General features: G+C 42.5%; 1 long non-coding RNA gene across 1 annotated transcript; it reads right to left on the reverse strand.

Annotated features, from left to right (window-relative positions):
* Positions 1-857: 857 nt before the first annotated feature.
* Positions 858-11035, reverse strand: LOC128148880 (uncharacterized). The gene is made up of 3 exons (XR_008237443.1): positions 10951-11035; positions 4472-4560; positions 858-940 (listed from the first exon to the last, which is right to left on the reverse strand). It is a non-coding gene; the product is annotated as an uncharacterized LOC128148880 (long non-coding RNA).
* Positions 11036-15027: the final 3992 nt, after the last annotated feature.

Genomic DNA, 15027 nt, shown 5'->3' on the forward strand with positions numbered 1-15027 from the left:
GTGAACAATTGATTGTCTTGGTTCACTGTGCACTGTGAATTTCAGCAGGTGTTTTGGTGAACATCCCTACCTCTCTAGTTTTGTCTTGGAAAAAAAAAATAATAAAAAAAATATCTCCTGTTCTTATAAACGTTGTCGCAAATGAGAGCATGGCATGCCTCAAGTTACTGCAAGGGATGCACGACCCCAGAAACTGCTGCCAGCATCTTCCCAGTCTTATTTCTAAGCCTGAATGACCATCCCAGTCTGGTTTTGAATTTTGACTCTCTTACTTGCTAGAGAAAAATGACATAGGTTAGAGAAGACAGATGGTGAACCTTCTACCACCGCACTGACCTTGTGATGGGGAAGGAGGCAGCAGAAAGTGGTCCCAGGAGAAGGGCTTGCTGTGACAGAGAGCTCTGAGGGACATCCCAACTGCCTCATGCTGATGCAGATAACCGGTACTACTGGCAGCTGGAAGAAGAGGAGGAGAGGTTTTGCTTTAACTGATAATCCTTGGATTACAATATAAAAACACAGCTGCTAAGCTAGTTTGTTGGGACCTTTGGTGTGGTTTGGGTTGGATTTGGTTTTTTTTTTTTCCCCACTAAATGGATATTATTTAATGCAACTCATAGGACGCAGCTTCTGCTTACATCCAACAAATACATCCATTTAAAATTCACACAGTTCTCTCTTCCCTCTTTGCAAGACAGCAGTTTTATCCTGTCCAAGGACGTCTTCCTCTGAACAATTGCTTCATCCATTCTGAAGGTGGTTAATTTTAACTAGCAGATGTGATAAATTACATATTAAGTGTTCTTAATGACTAGAGCACAAAATATGTACAGAAAACTCACCATCCCTTCTTGGGTTATTGATTGAGTAGGTTCTGTACGTAGCAGATGTAGATGCAGTATTCCATGAATGCGTGCAGTCCGCTGGGAATGTGACTGTTCTGTTACGTGGTTGAAAATATATAAATTAAAAAAAGGACTAGCGCTTCTGAAAGTTGCTTTAGGTCATAAAAAGAAACGCATACTTATCAGAACTAACATCAAGAAAAAGATAGGGAGGAGCTGAGTTATCTTTAGAGTGATAACAGCAGTGGAAAAACATTATCTGCTGAATTTCAAAATGTGCATCAGGCATTCTTCATGCGCTGAAAAAGCCTCAGGCTCTCCTAAAGATGCTGGGTTTATTCTGTCCCACATTGATCTCAGAGTGAGAGCTAAAATTAGGTACTTTTCTCTTTTTAAATTTAGTTGTTCGGGATCTTTCTCAGTTATAGTGATGACAATAAGTGTGCAAAACCGTGGTGGTTCCACGTTGGCTACTTTTAGGCCCCTGATGGGCACTTCTTTAACCCTACTGCGCAGTGGTAGGTAGTGCCATATAGAGGTATGCAAGAACAACATCTCCTGGTCCAGAAAACTCTCTCTTTGCTGTCTTACAGTGGGAGGTCTAGGCAAACAGTCCTGTTTTAATGGTTATCACTGCGATAACCTCAATTCTCTCCTCACCTACTTTTCTATTCCTCCTCCCTCCCTCAGTCTTCTCCTTCCTTCCAGGCTTATCTGTTTCTCCACATTTTCCAGGACCATCTGTATAATCCATCCTAAATGTTTTTTCCTCCAGTTTATTACTTGTGCAGCACCCTGTTTCAGTCAAGTGTCAAACCCCTCCTTAGTAGTGACAATTTTGTTGATAGCATTCAGTTCTACTATGTTCTTGCATTGCCCCAAATTACAGCTTCCACCTGCAGCAATCTCTATAAGTATCTTCATTCCCAACCTCTTTTAAAGGTTGCCTAAAACAAGTAAATGAAAAGCCTGCTGGTTGACCTAATTGGCTACTGTTAGGTTGTCACTCAGCTCCACCTCGCACTAGCCATTAAGCTACAGGGCAACATTTCCTGTTAATTAATAGGCTCGATTACAGTATTTCTTTATCTGAACTTCCTTCTACCACGTTACAATCAAGTGAAACACTGACAGACCCAAACGCAGACTCTTGGCCAAATCATGATCATCAGTTTAGTTTACTTTGTAGCCTCTCCTTGCTTATGGATATCTCTTTCTCAACATGTGATTTCCTTCCATATGGCTTGCAAAAAAAAAATTCGGGGGAGTAGTGTACACAGAACTGCTTGGTCAATACATTTGTTTACTTCCATCGCGGTGGCCCAAAGCACTGATTCATCATGAAATTAGATAAGCAAAGAAACAGCCAGCCAAAAAAAGAAAACTGGAAGTACAAACAACAGTGGAAAAAACCCTAAAAAGCTGTTAAGCAAACTATATTTAAGATCTATTTTGATCTAGTTTCCTAATTTTGATGTCCATAAGAGCTAAGTTGCAACCTACATAAAAAACTAATTCGTTATCAATGGTGCTAAAAGAACCTTAAAAAAAAAAAACCAAAAAAACTCCCTGGGTAGAGCTGCTTCTTTCTAAGGGTTACTGAGCATTCTCCTCTTTGCCTGTGTAGACTTGGTTTGCCCGTCTTCCCTAATGCCCTTTTAGAATTATCATAGGATGGTTTGGGTTGGAAGGGACCTTAAAGGTCACCCAGTTCCAACCCCCCTGCCATGGGCAGGGACACCTTCCACCAGACCAGGCTGCTCAAAGCCCCGTCCAGCCTGGCCTGGAACACTTCCAGGGATGGGGCATCCACAACTCCTCTGGGCAACCTGTCCCAGTGTCTCACCACCCTCACAGTGAAGAACTTCTTCCTTCCATCTGCTCTAAATCTACCCCCTATCAGTTTAGAGCCATGACCCCTTGTCCTATCACTACCTGGCCTTGTAAAAAGTCCTTCTCCAGCTTTCCTGTAGACCCCCTTTAGGTACTGGCAGGCTGCTGTAAGGTCTCCCCGGAGCCTTCTCTTCTCCAGGCTGAACAACCCCAACTCTCTCAGCCTGTCTTCACAGGAGAGGTGCTCCAGCCCTCTCATCATCCTCGTGGCCCCCCTCTGGACCTGCTCCAACAGGTCCATGGCCTTCTCATGTTGGAGGCCCCAGAGCTGGATGCAGTACTGCAGGTGGGGTCTCACGAGAGCGGAGTAGAGGGGCAGAATCCCCTCCCTCGACCTGCTGGTCACATTTCTTTTGATGCAGCCCTGAATACGGTTGGCTTTCTGGGCTGCAAACACACATTGCTGAGTCATGTTGAGCTTCTTGTCTACCAACACCCCCAAGTCCTTCTCCTCTGGGCTGCTCTCAATCCACTCATTGCCCAGCCTGTACTTATGCTTGGGATTGTCCCGATCCACATGCAGGACCTCTTACCTCCATCTTCAATCAAAAGCCCAAGAGCTGTTGCGGCAGGCCTAAGAATAGGCTGCAATTAAATCTTGACAATGCTCTATTCACACACAATTCTTCAGGACAAAGAATAGGTTGCTATGTACCACAAACCGTACTCTCAAGTATTAATTCCTGAGAGGAAATAACTCATCAGTGAATCAGTGTAGGAAAAGGTGCTTATTCTTTGCTGTGGAAACATGTGAAGGGACTTATTACAGAAGAAATTGTTTCACTGGAGAGGCTACAGAGACCTAGCAAGAGCAGCAGTGCTTTGAAGACTGAAGGTAAGCAAATGTGAGAAAAATGCCACATTTTGAAACAGTCACATGCAGTAGGGAAAAGACACCAGCTCCCTAAGTAGCTCTCCTCTGAAGCATTCCCAGATGCTCGGAGCACGTACAATTGTTTTGCCCTGAATGCCACTAGCAAAATACACATAAAGCAGTTTTCTTAACCCCTAAGTTTTTGCTTTCATGATTAGTCTGTGTCTTTAAAGGGGTGAACTCAAATTAGAACAGAGGTGCTCACCAGGCTGGAGCCACACACGCGGGCAGTGCTCTGCCATTGCAAGGGAAGGACCATCAGCAGTCCCAAGGTCTGAAGCACAGGGGCCAAGAGATTGCATTTCTGCAGGTGTGTAGACAGAGGAGCAGCATTCAGAAAACGTATCGGTGAGGTTGAGATTAAAGCATGCTAATGGGACTGTGCTGAGCCTCCCAAGAAGGTGAAGCCTTGGGTCCAGGTGGCCAGAGGCTGACCAGCCCAGCCTGGAGAATGGCTGGGCACCATGCTCCTTGGTGCCCTGGCACTCTCCAGGCATCATATGGTGGTTTTCCCCTGCTAGAGAGATCATAACGTCCATAACACAGCAACGTTGGAGACCATCTTTCTAATAAAGAGACCACTTTGTTGTTCTACTCAGCGAGAAAAAGCACCAGCAGTATGGACATGTACTCTGTGGTCTGGGTGTGATGGGAGCAGGAAAAACAAAAACAAAAAAACCCCACCCAAACAAAAAACCCCACACCAAACCCCAAAAGACCCCAACCACCACAAAAATGGAAAAGCAGGCAACTTTGGGAGGCTTTGTTTTCCCTGAGCACTGAGCTGGCTGGATACACAGACCATGACTGTGTCTAAGTCAGGAGACTTAGAGCAAGTTTTTTTATGCCCTTCTCTTACCTTATGTGCTCATCCCCAACTTGGCAAAATCAAGGTTGTGGTATAGCTCCTCGTTACGGCTAAGTAACTGTAATGTGCACATGCCTCCTCTGTAAGAAAAAAAAAAAAGTAAGAAAACAGTATATGAATAGCATTAACCCATTTGTTGCTTTTCTCAAAAGCCAATCCCATCTATCCTTTAGTTCACTTATTGTGCAGCTTCAAACTGGTTTTGATCAAGTATTTTCTGTGTCTGCTCTTAGAGTACATTTTAAAACAATTTGCTTTGCTTTTTTTTTTTTTCTTACCGTATCATTTAACTCAAAAACCACACATCAGGAGCAAATGGAGTTGATCACTACACTTACAGCTTTATGGCAGAAACAAAGCGTTGGATCAAGGGTATGTCTGCATTAATGGATAGCACAGACTTTAATCCCTGATGACAAATGTATCTGAAATGCTATTCCAATGCATTTGCAAGGATTGCACTGAGAGCATTTGCCTTGAAGATGACAGAAGGAAACGCACATGCACAGACATGCGCTTGCACAACACGCACAGACTGACTAGCAAGCAGTGTTAATAAACTATGTATTAACAGAAGTGAATATGGATCAGGGAACACTAAAATGCCGTATTCGCAACAAGTCTCAACTCATAACACATAGGTGGCTGCAAAAACCAGGACTGCTGATTTTATTTATGCTTCGTTCTCTGAAACAAAACCTGTGTGATCGGGAAGCATGACACTGTGGAGCTGTGAACAGCCTTATCCCCGGCAGCAAATCTTATGGTTATTAACCTTAGCTTTTTTTTTTTTCTCGCCCTTAACAGCACATGAGCTTCACAGGCAGAAAAACTATCACTGGGATAGGTACGGTGTTCAACAAATCCTCAGATACTTTCAGTCATCTGTCACACTACGGTATTATTCAGCGTTTTGATGGGCAGCGACTGCACGTGCTATCGCTGCATCCATGACGCAGTTGCCTCTTCTCCAGCTGGAGCTGCTGGGTGCTGCCATCAATTCAAATGAATGATGCTGATGTACACAAGAGCTGGCTAAGTCAGTTGGAAGAAAAGAGCATCACCGAAATAATTCAATCTGCATAAAACACCTTTTCTGGAATGGCAATATATCCACTTGTAGTTAAGTTATGGTGTCTTCAGCAATTCCTTCATTGATTCGAAGGAGGGCATCATGCATTTGGGGTTCTCGATCAATTGTTCTCCTCTTGGTACATTTAACTGCTGCAGAATGCAGCAGTATTTTGTACAGCTATTTTGTTGTTCACAGAGAAACGGTCCTTGAAAAACACCTCAGACTCCAATTTATTTCAAGTCATTAGAGCAAAATCTTTCAAACGGACAATATGATTTATGAAGTCAGAGAGCTACTTCTATGAACTGTCTTATGAATTCTAACCCTTCAATATTTGTTACAGCTCTTAATTCGTTTGGTCTCTGAAAAGAAAGGCAAAAACCCTCACCACTGAATAAAGAGGAAAATGATTCTCAGATTTCAAACAATAAGCACGTCAAATTAAAAAATCATTTATTTCAGTGCCTCTCATGCCATTTAGTCACACATGCACACAATTGTCTAGCCAGGCTTTTCAGCCCGCACACAGCTATTCTATGTCTTTGAGGCATAAATTGAAAGCGAGCAACTCTGACAGAGAGCTGAGAGGAACACACAAACCCTGAAGTGGAACTAAACCAGCAAACTTCACGTTTTTCTTCACAACCCCTTCTCAAATGCACGCACAGTTTGGATTCGGCTACCTCCATACTCTTAGAGACAGCAAAATCTTTACCCATTTGGGTAAACAAAATGAAGGAGCGAGTCCCACGTATATCCAAACAGCTCTATCCCTCTGAAAGCACAGCATCCATCAGCCCAGATATTTTAATGATAGATCCCGGCCACCTAATTGCCCTGCCACTTCTCTTTCGGCACAAAACTCAAGGAACACAGCTCCCTGCCTCGAGATGTGCCACCCTGCAAAGATAACTATTCAGTCCCACCAGCCCCGAGCTATTGCTACTGAGGAGATAGCACAGCCTGTTTAACCCGTGGCTAATCTGGCCTTCTACAGGAATCCCTGCTGCTGGGATAGATAATCCTATAGCACGTATAGTTTGCAAACAGCCCAAGGACACCCTATTCTAGAGCCTCGGAGCGCGGGGAGAAACATCAGACAAGCCGAGAAGATTAAAGGCTCTTACCACTTCTCACTGTATTACCACCAGTTTCCCTACTGGAGGAGGCAAAATAATATGAAAAAGCAGAAAAAGGGAAAGGATGGAAAGGAATATTAAGGAAAAAACTAGGTAATCTCATAAGCACAAGCTCTGCGTTCAATACATTGCAGCCAAAGTTTTCAAACTCCAAACATTTCCAAAATGCTAAACCATGGCCACCATCTCTGGGAAAGGGAGCACAGTTAAATGGCATGCTTTGGTACTCGGATTTACATATTTATTCTGACTCTTTAGAGACCCAAATATCCCAACCACATCCATATTTCTCGAGAGACCTGCGACAACTTGTTAAGTTGTCAGAGCCCGACACTATTCATTCTCCCCCTCCAAGCTCCTGGACAAGTAATATTGCTGCTGCGTGAGTCTAATACAGAATCCAGCTGGTTCTTGGCCTTTTACTTTTTGTTCTTTGCCATTCATCCTGTTTCCTATTTCTCCTCCTTTCATTTACCAGGTAACTCTTACTCATCCTTTTTCATCCATCCACAGTCATGACTTTTTCTAGTGTTTTCTATCTAAGCTATTTTAATCTAATCTTTCATGGGACTGCTGGCTCAGAATGATAGCTCTTCTTTCAGACCTCATTTATCACGTTACCATATGGCAGTATTATTTGATTACTGCTACGGATTCAAATTTTCTCTTTATTGTTATAAAAATCTATTACGAACCTCTAGACTCTCCTGCATTGTGCAAGGAAAAATAATTATAAAAAGTACCCGCTCTCTTTAATACCAATAATTTGTCATCTACTGAGAATTTTTTTCTAGGTGTAATAGTAGCCTGACTAACTCATTAGCTTCATACTAAATACAGCAATTTTGCTGTCTCCTAGCCAAATATTTCTAATATTAATGATACAGTTTAGATAAAATGATTTAAAAAGTTGTACATACAGCCATTTCTGTGTGCTTATGCAACGATAATTAATTATCTTGAAGTTTTTAACGCCAATCTTTCACTTCCAATTATACTTTAATTTTTCTGATGATCATTCTGTAACAGTTTTCTTCTTAAATTCCATAATCTAGTTCGACATTAAACCACTGTTGACTGGAAGGAAGGAGAAAGGAGATGTGTGCCCGGGAGCACATTCACCTCTCAGCAGACTGAAACAGCAAGTTGCAATGCAGAAATAGGTTAAGAGCCTCGCTGCGTTCACAGGGGGTGCCAGGAAAAAAATTATGTATACTGTTTGCACAACAACAGTACTTCAGATGCTAACACAAGAGGAAAAAAAAAAAAAAAAAGGATACAGCTGCACACAAGCCCTCGGAAAGCGGTTCCCTGCTGATTGCAAGGGGGCTGGGCAGGATGCACAGCAGCTCCCAGGCAGGGAAATGCCCTCCACCGCATCCCTGCCCAGCACATCCCACCCTCTGGGCCACATCAGGAGGGCCACAAAGGTCATATTCTCATCGGAAAGCTCTCGCCTTCCTTTGCCAGGCACAGTTAGAGGCCTCTTGTCCTCCTCCACGCGTGAGCTGGCATTGCTTTAGCTCTTCCTCGCTTGTCCGCTCCTGGGAAAGCACCGGGCACCGTCGACGGCTCCGTCCCTCTTCAGAGACGTTGTGTGCAAACCCAACGGCAGCAACACACCTCCTTCTTCATAATACACGCAGACACACTTCTGATTTTTTTAAGGTACTGGCTTCATAGTGTAATGCTTATAAAACACCTATACTTTATGAAGAAAACTGTATTCTTAAAGATCTTTTTCTCATGGTCCGATTCAAACACAGCCAAAACCAGGGCAACTCCCCTTTGCCCTCACTAAAGACTTGTCAGGAATCTCTGCAGCTTTTCTAAAATGTTTAGAAACTTTACTAAAATGTTGTGAGCACTCCTACCAAAGACGAGAGAGAGCACAGTCTGGAGCTGTTTGCTCACATGGAGATGGGGTCTGGGACGCAAGCAGGAGTTCCTGGAAATGGTCATCTTTATCTCAAGCCAGGAAAAACTGCTTTTACTTCTTCACAAAACTTTTACGGCCACGAGCATCATAGAAACAAGAACAAAAGTCTGCAAAATCCTTGAAAACCCTTTCTGCTAAAAAATAAAATTTAAAAAAATTGCGTCAATACATTGCGATTAAATTTCCCAAAATGGTTTTAAACCTTACAAACACACTCCCACAATATTAAAACCTTCAAGAGTAAATCACTATAGACTAAAACTCCAAGAAATATTTGTCTCCAGTAACTCTGCCACGCATATTATCAACAGTTAAACAAGACCAGGACAATTGCACAATATTCAGAAGTTATTCTAGACCTTACTCAGTGCTCAACAGGGATGACTGTATTTACAGCACTGTGGATTCATTTTAAAAGGTGAAACTCTCCAGCACCTTTTGCATGTGAAGTAAAACTTAAAAAGCACTAATAAGTGCAGATGATGAGCGCTAATCTTAGCCTTGAGCCTCAGTATCACTGGAAGTTTTTCCCTCCTGCCTGAACACCACATGTTCAGAATAGATCAAATTTTTCCGTCTTTTATTTGCATAGGTAGGGACAGTTTATTTGAGCCAATTATCTCAGCATGATTCATCATCATGATGCTCTAAAATAAAAGCAATCATGCTAGATTGGTCGCAATTAAAAAGGTATTTTTACATTTGGAGAAAAATTACCTGTTGAACTGGCAACTTTTCTCCAAACAAAATCAGGATACCTGTTGAACTGGTAGGCAACATTTTCTCCTCTCCCTGAAGCTCAAATGCATAGCCCCCTGCTCTGTGCTTTCCCTGGGTTAAATATCTGTAAAAATGAAGTGAAAAGCTCTGGTCCACCCACTAAGCCAGTATAAATTTTTATTGACCCATTTTAATCCATAAAACTAACCCTATTTTGCAGCATCACAAAGCAGTGCTCACACACAGCACTGCCAGGGAAGAAACTAAAGGAATCAGGATTCAGGGACCCATAAACCACTCCAGAGAAGAAAAAGGGAATGGCTTTCATCCGACAAGATTTTTCCCAGAGCCTCTCTCAGTCATGCACTTCCAACTGCTAATTAAACGTTGTCTAATTGATGCACTCAACCTCTGGCAGACTGGGAGAAGCATGTCTACAGATGGAGACTCAAGCTCAGCACTGAAACCTACTTTTCTGTTTAAGTGTATGACCATTGGCCTCCCCTCTTGCCCATCCAAAACAGCAGCGTGACCCTCTGCATCACGCCCTGTGTTCCCGTAACTGCAGCTTCTCAGCTCAGCTCTGCCTGTCCTTATATTCAATGGTTGTCCTCTAGCCCCTTAGGAGAGCATCTCCTCACCTCTTTAGAATAGGAAGCGTTCAAATCTTGCAGAAATAATCTAAAGACTTAACTAACTTCTACCAACCTCGGATCAGAGCGTATAGAAATAACGATAAAGACCAAGTAACTACAGAAATTAGGAATGGCCATTTTTAGAGCTTAGGGTCATCGTAATACACCTCATCTTTATTCTTAGTGACGGGAGAGGGAATATATAGAATAGACTATTTTAGTTGGAAGGGACCTACGACGATCGTCTAGTCCAACTGCCTGACCAATTCAGGGCTGACCGAAAAGTTAAAGCATGTTGTTAAGGGCATTGTCCAAACGCCTTTTAAACGCTGACAGGCTTGGGGCATCAACCACCTCTCTAGGAAGCCTGTTGCAGTGCTTGACCACCCTCCTGGTAAAGAAATGTTTCCTAATGTCCAGTCTAAGCCTCTCCTGGCACAGCTCTGAACCATTCCTGTGAGACTTCTCCCCGGTATCCAGTGACAAGAGATCAGCTTATGTGTATATATACACATATGCATATATAAATACATATATGTCATGGCCAGCTCCCTGTTGCTACAGACAAGTACCTCTGCATTCTTCGCTAAAAAGACTTTGCAAGTGCAAAGTCCAGAGAGGGCCACAAACCTTAAGGCTGTAAATAGAGAAAGAAAAAAATCCTTGCTCAAATTTCTCTTTGATTTACAGTGAAAGCAATTTGTAGAGGCACCGGGCAGAAGGAAATGCGGACAGCAGCCTGTACAAACTGAAACGGGAGCCTCTGACTACAGAGCAGCAGTGTGGAGCTCACCTAGCAATACAAACAGGAGCTTATGTAAAATTTCCTGAGTGGCAAACTTATTTATAGTCCGGACAATGTGCTTCAAATGGGAATTGATGTTCTGGTTACAAAGAAATGAGACTCTCTCCAAACTGAACTACAGCTGCATCACCTTTAAATACCTGAAATGTTCAGATACCTAATGCTTTTTAAGTGTCACTCCATCTTCGATCTTTGCAGAATATGAAGCTCATTATTGTTCCCACAGCTGATTCACTCTATTTGTTTCTTCTTTAAAAGTCCTGTTTTCTTGCACAGCTGAATTAACTTTTAAAACAGGATAAAAGCCCAAATTTTGCAGACTGCTGTACCCACACAAAGGAGGGTACCGCTCTCGATTGCGCACGGGTGCCGCTCCAGCACTGTCCTGATGCAGCACAGCAGGCTGCTGCGTCAGCGAGCATCCTCGGTGCACAGAGCCATCCATCCAAACTGCCGCCGCTGCACATCGCACAAAAAACACTTTTTCTGCTAAACAGCAAAGAACCGCTTCAGTCGTTCTTCATGGCATTCTCACGGACCAGATCCCGTTTTTATATTTGCTTGCTCTTCTTTTGACCGCTCTGGTGGCAGAAAGCAGATTCAGGACATTTCCACATGGCAGCTTGTGCCCTTTGCCTGTGTCAATCTCATCGCTGGAAGCACCAAGGGGACCCTTGCAGAAGAGTTGAGCGAGGCCAGCTTGGGTCTGGAAGCTGTACGGCCACGTGGAAGCAATTAGCACACTCCAGCCCTACCTCTGAAGCCTTCTTTCTCCCACCACACCACCACATTACCAGAATAATTTGGGTTCCCTGTCCCACATGCTAAATCCCTGCTCTGGACATCATCAGCTATGACCCATCTCACTGTGACCAGCCATCAGGCGGTCAGGGATCCAGACGAATAGCAACAGGGTTGGCTTGTATCTAGTCAGCATCCTTCGTCAGTATTTGAAAAAGCAGCCAATATTGACCAAATGCATTATTTCAAATTACAGATTCGTAATTTAAAAAAGCTTTTTCTCCTTGAGGCTGCCCTAGGACTTTATAAGCAGTTTATAATGTCCCTATTTGTTATTTATATTATTTGTACGGTCTCAAATTCAAAAGCGGTCTAAGGAAAAACAAACCCAATGAAAATCAATGCCATAGGTATGCTCTTTAAGCAGCAGCTGAGGCAGAACTCTGGAGGGACAGGAGTCACTGGGTTTTCTCACTTGTAAGTGTCAGGGCATGAAAAACGGGAAAATCCCGAAAGAGTTTCAGTTTTTCACTCTTGGGACAAGGTCTAACTCGCAGTCTCTTTTTCCTATACCAGCTCAGAGTAGGTTGAACTTGGCTTTATGTCCTTCTCTAAAAAAGAGCATGACAGATGTCCTGGAAATGAAGACTGTTTTCCCCTCTAAAGGGCCATGAATGAGTACTTGTGAGAGTCCTGCTGCAGGCTGGGTGAGCACACACAAGTGCCCTGATCATCACCAGAGCACTGTGCAGGACCACAGCACAGGAGAAGTTTGCAGAAGCATCATTTCTTGGTTGAGCTCTTTGGATTTCTCCTTCACCTCCTCCAGGCTGAGCAAGAAAAGAAATAGCTTAAAAATTAATGTTCTTGTTTTCCCCTCTTCCCACCCTCCCCTTGTTTGTTCTTTGGAGCTGGAGAGTAAACAAAGCTACTTCATTATTTACTGCCACCTTAAATTTTTGATAGTAGTCAAAGTCAGATGCACCGCATTAAAGGGTACCAGCTTCCATTACCCAACAGTAAAGTTAATAGCGGGAACATTGCAGTGTGTCAGATTCACATGTAAGCATATGGACACACTCGTGTTTCTGAGATGTATCCTCTGCCACAGTAAAGGCTGAGCTTGTCAAATGAATTATTGAGGCAGTAACTGCAAATTAACACAAATTACACACAGTTATCAGAAGGAGACTTTCTATTTTTTTCCCCCTCAAATCTTCTAGAACAAAAGCGGGAAAGGCTTCAGAAATTGTACCTCCCAAGAAGGAAACACCAGCACGTGCTCTCACATAGCTTTGCAAGCAGTGAGTTACAAGACAGCTGGAAGAAGAAAACATACTTCAAGGCTAAAATTATTGAGCAGTATTATACAGAAGGACTGATACATGCTGGCTTTGGGTATCGCACTGTGCCCAGCTCAGTTACAACTCCTGTCTCTCCCTGAAAGTACAAAGCCAGCACTTTTCACAACAGAATTGCGGTTCTTGAAGAGCGATGCCTATCCATCCCCATCTCCAACCTTACCCATGCTTGCCTTGTCCCACAGGGACGTCGGAGAAGACAGAGGAGTCCAAGCTGAGTTCACCGAGAACAGAGATGCTTCCTGAGATCCACCTGGAAACAAGTGGCTGAATCTGCAAATGAATTAAAAAGGTTGCTCTCTCTACTTTTAATGGCATCACTGAGCTTGTGAGATTCATCATTTCCGAATACCACTTTAAAAATAAGCAATGAAAATTTGTTAGTAAAGATTAAAGACAATGTGGGTTTATTATTATTCCTATCCTGGAATGCACAATTCCCCAAAGGTGCTCGGACTAACAGGCAAGAACCATCTGCTTCCCAAACTACTAGTCATTACTAAATCATGTTTAGAAACAAAAGGTGCTTAATAGCAATTCCCCTATATGAATTAAAATATAAATTTATTTTTTTCTGTCCTATGTATGTCACCTGGGGAAACCAGAGAACTTGCGGATATTTTTCACATTAATGAATCCCCACCCCCAGTTTTGGTAGAACAATTTTGTTTAGGTGAACTTCCCAGAACTACCTTCGGAGTCTCATGAGAGAGTTTTCTGTTCCAGCCTGAGAAATACTCTCTGAATTTTCATTTATTTCTTCCAATAAAAGCTCATGTCTTTCTCACATCACATCATACACAATTTGCTCTATATTCCACTGGCCAGCGTTTCCCCCCCTCCAGTTCCACTGGCACAAAATCTGTCACCTTGTGAAGAAGTTGGAAGGTTACGGTCCTATCTGGGGTGCTGGAGCTAGCCCTTTCATTCGCAGAGATTCCCTCCTCTGGGGCATCTTTTCAAAGTCCGCAGCTCTCGCTGCCTGAGCGTGATGTGATTGATGTAGACATCTAAGCCCTGGTGTTACAGTAATTGCCATTTCTGTCACTGTATCTGCAGGGTTTCCTCTCCATTATCTCAAAGAGCTCTGGATGTCTGCAACGGTAGGACTATAAACAAAAAACACAAAACCAAAAAAATAACGAAAAAAAAAAAGGGAAAAAAATCTGTGCATCTCTGGGCACAGAGACTGCTTCTTACGGCTCTGTTGAAAACAGTTCAAGATTACATTGCGATCTTCAGAATTAATAGTAAGACCTCAAGAATAAGTTTAGCCTGTCCTTTTCAGTTGGGCCTCTTGTTTTCTTTGCAAGAAAAAACTTTGTCTGGAAAAGCAAGCTGCAACCCCAACAGCTCAAACCCTGCAGCTCTAACGCTTTCCGCAACCGGACTTTTCACAATTACTTTTTCTTGTCACTGTGGATAATCAAGGATCACTAGAAATCAGCGCACACCCTGTTTGCTGAAAAACTGAATAGAAGTTTTTCCTCTTCTCTGCAACTAAGCATGATAATGTCAGCTTTTTCAATTTAAAAAAAAAAAAAGTATAGTGAACTAATGCTTTCAGCTTTATCTTCCTTTTTTCAGAGCCTTTCCTAAAAACTCCTCACCCTAAGGTGTCTGCAGTTTGTACTTTAAGTTATTGCTTCAACCTAAAACTTATCACAGAAAATCTGAAGTTATTATCACTTTTTCTTAATTAAATTAAAAAGAAAAAAAACACAATGTAGATTAATATTTACAGTTTTTTCTTACTGACACGTGTCTTAAATAATAAATGCATTCCAAAAATCCTATAGCAAGAACAAGTATCTGATCCTATTTGTTTTAAATGGAACTCTTTTCACTGATAATAGGGCGTGTAAATCGCTAGCAACAGTCCTTGCACTTACAACTGGACATAAACACACATATATCCACTACAAAGAAAACCACCGCATTTCCTGGACCTGTTTCCATCTAGTCCTAGATCTTGTGCAAAACTTCACCCAAGACTTATTAATCATTTAAGCACCAAACTTCAGAATTTTTTTTCCATTTCTTTGCCCAGTCTTTCCATGACTAGGAAGATGTATTTAAGCTTACGTTACCTGTATATTAACCTTACGACCATAATTCCGCCTGGCCAGAGC

This window comes from Harpia harpyja, chromosome 12, assembly GCF_026419915.1.
Source record: "Harpia harpyja isolate bHarHar1 chromosome 12, bHarHar1 primary haplotype, whole genome shotgun sequence".
NCBI lineage: Eukaryota > Metazoa > Chordata > Aves > Accipitriformes > Accipitridae > Harpia > Harpia harpyja.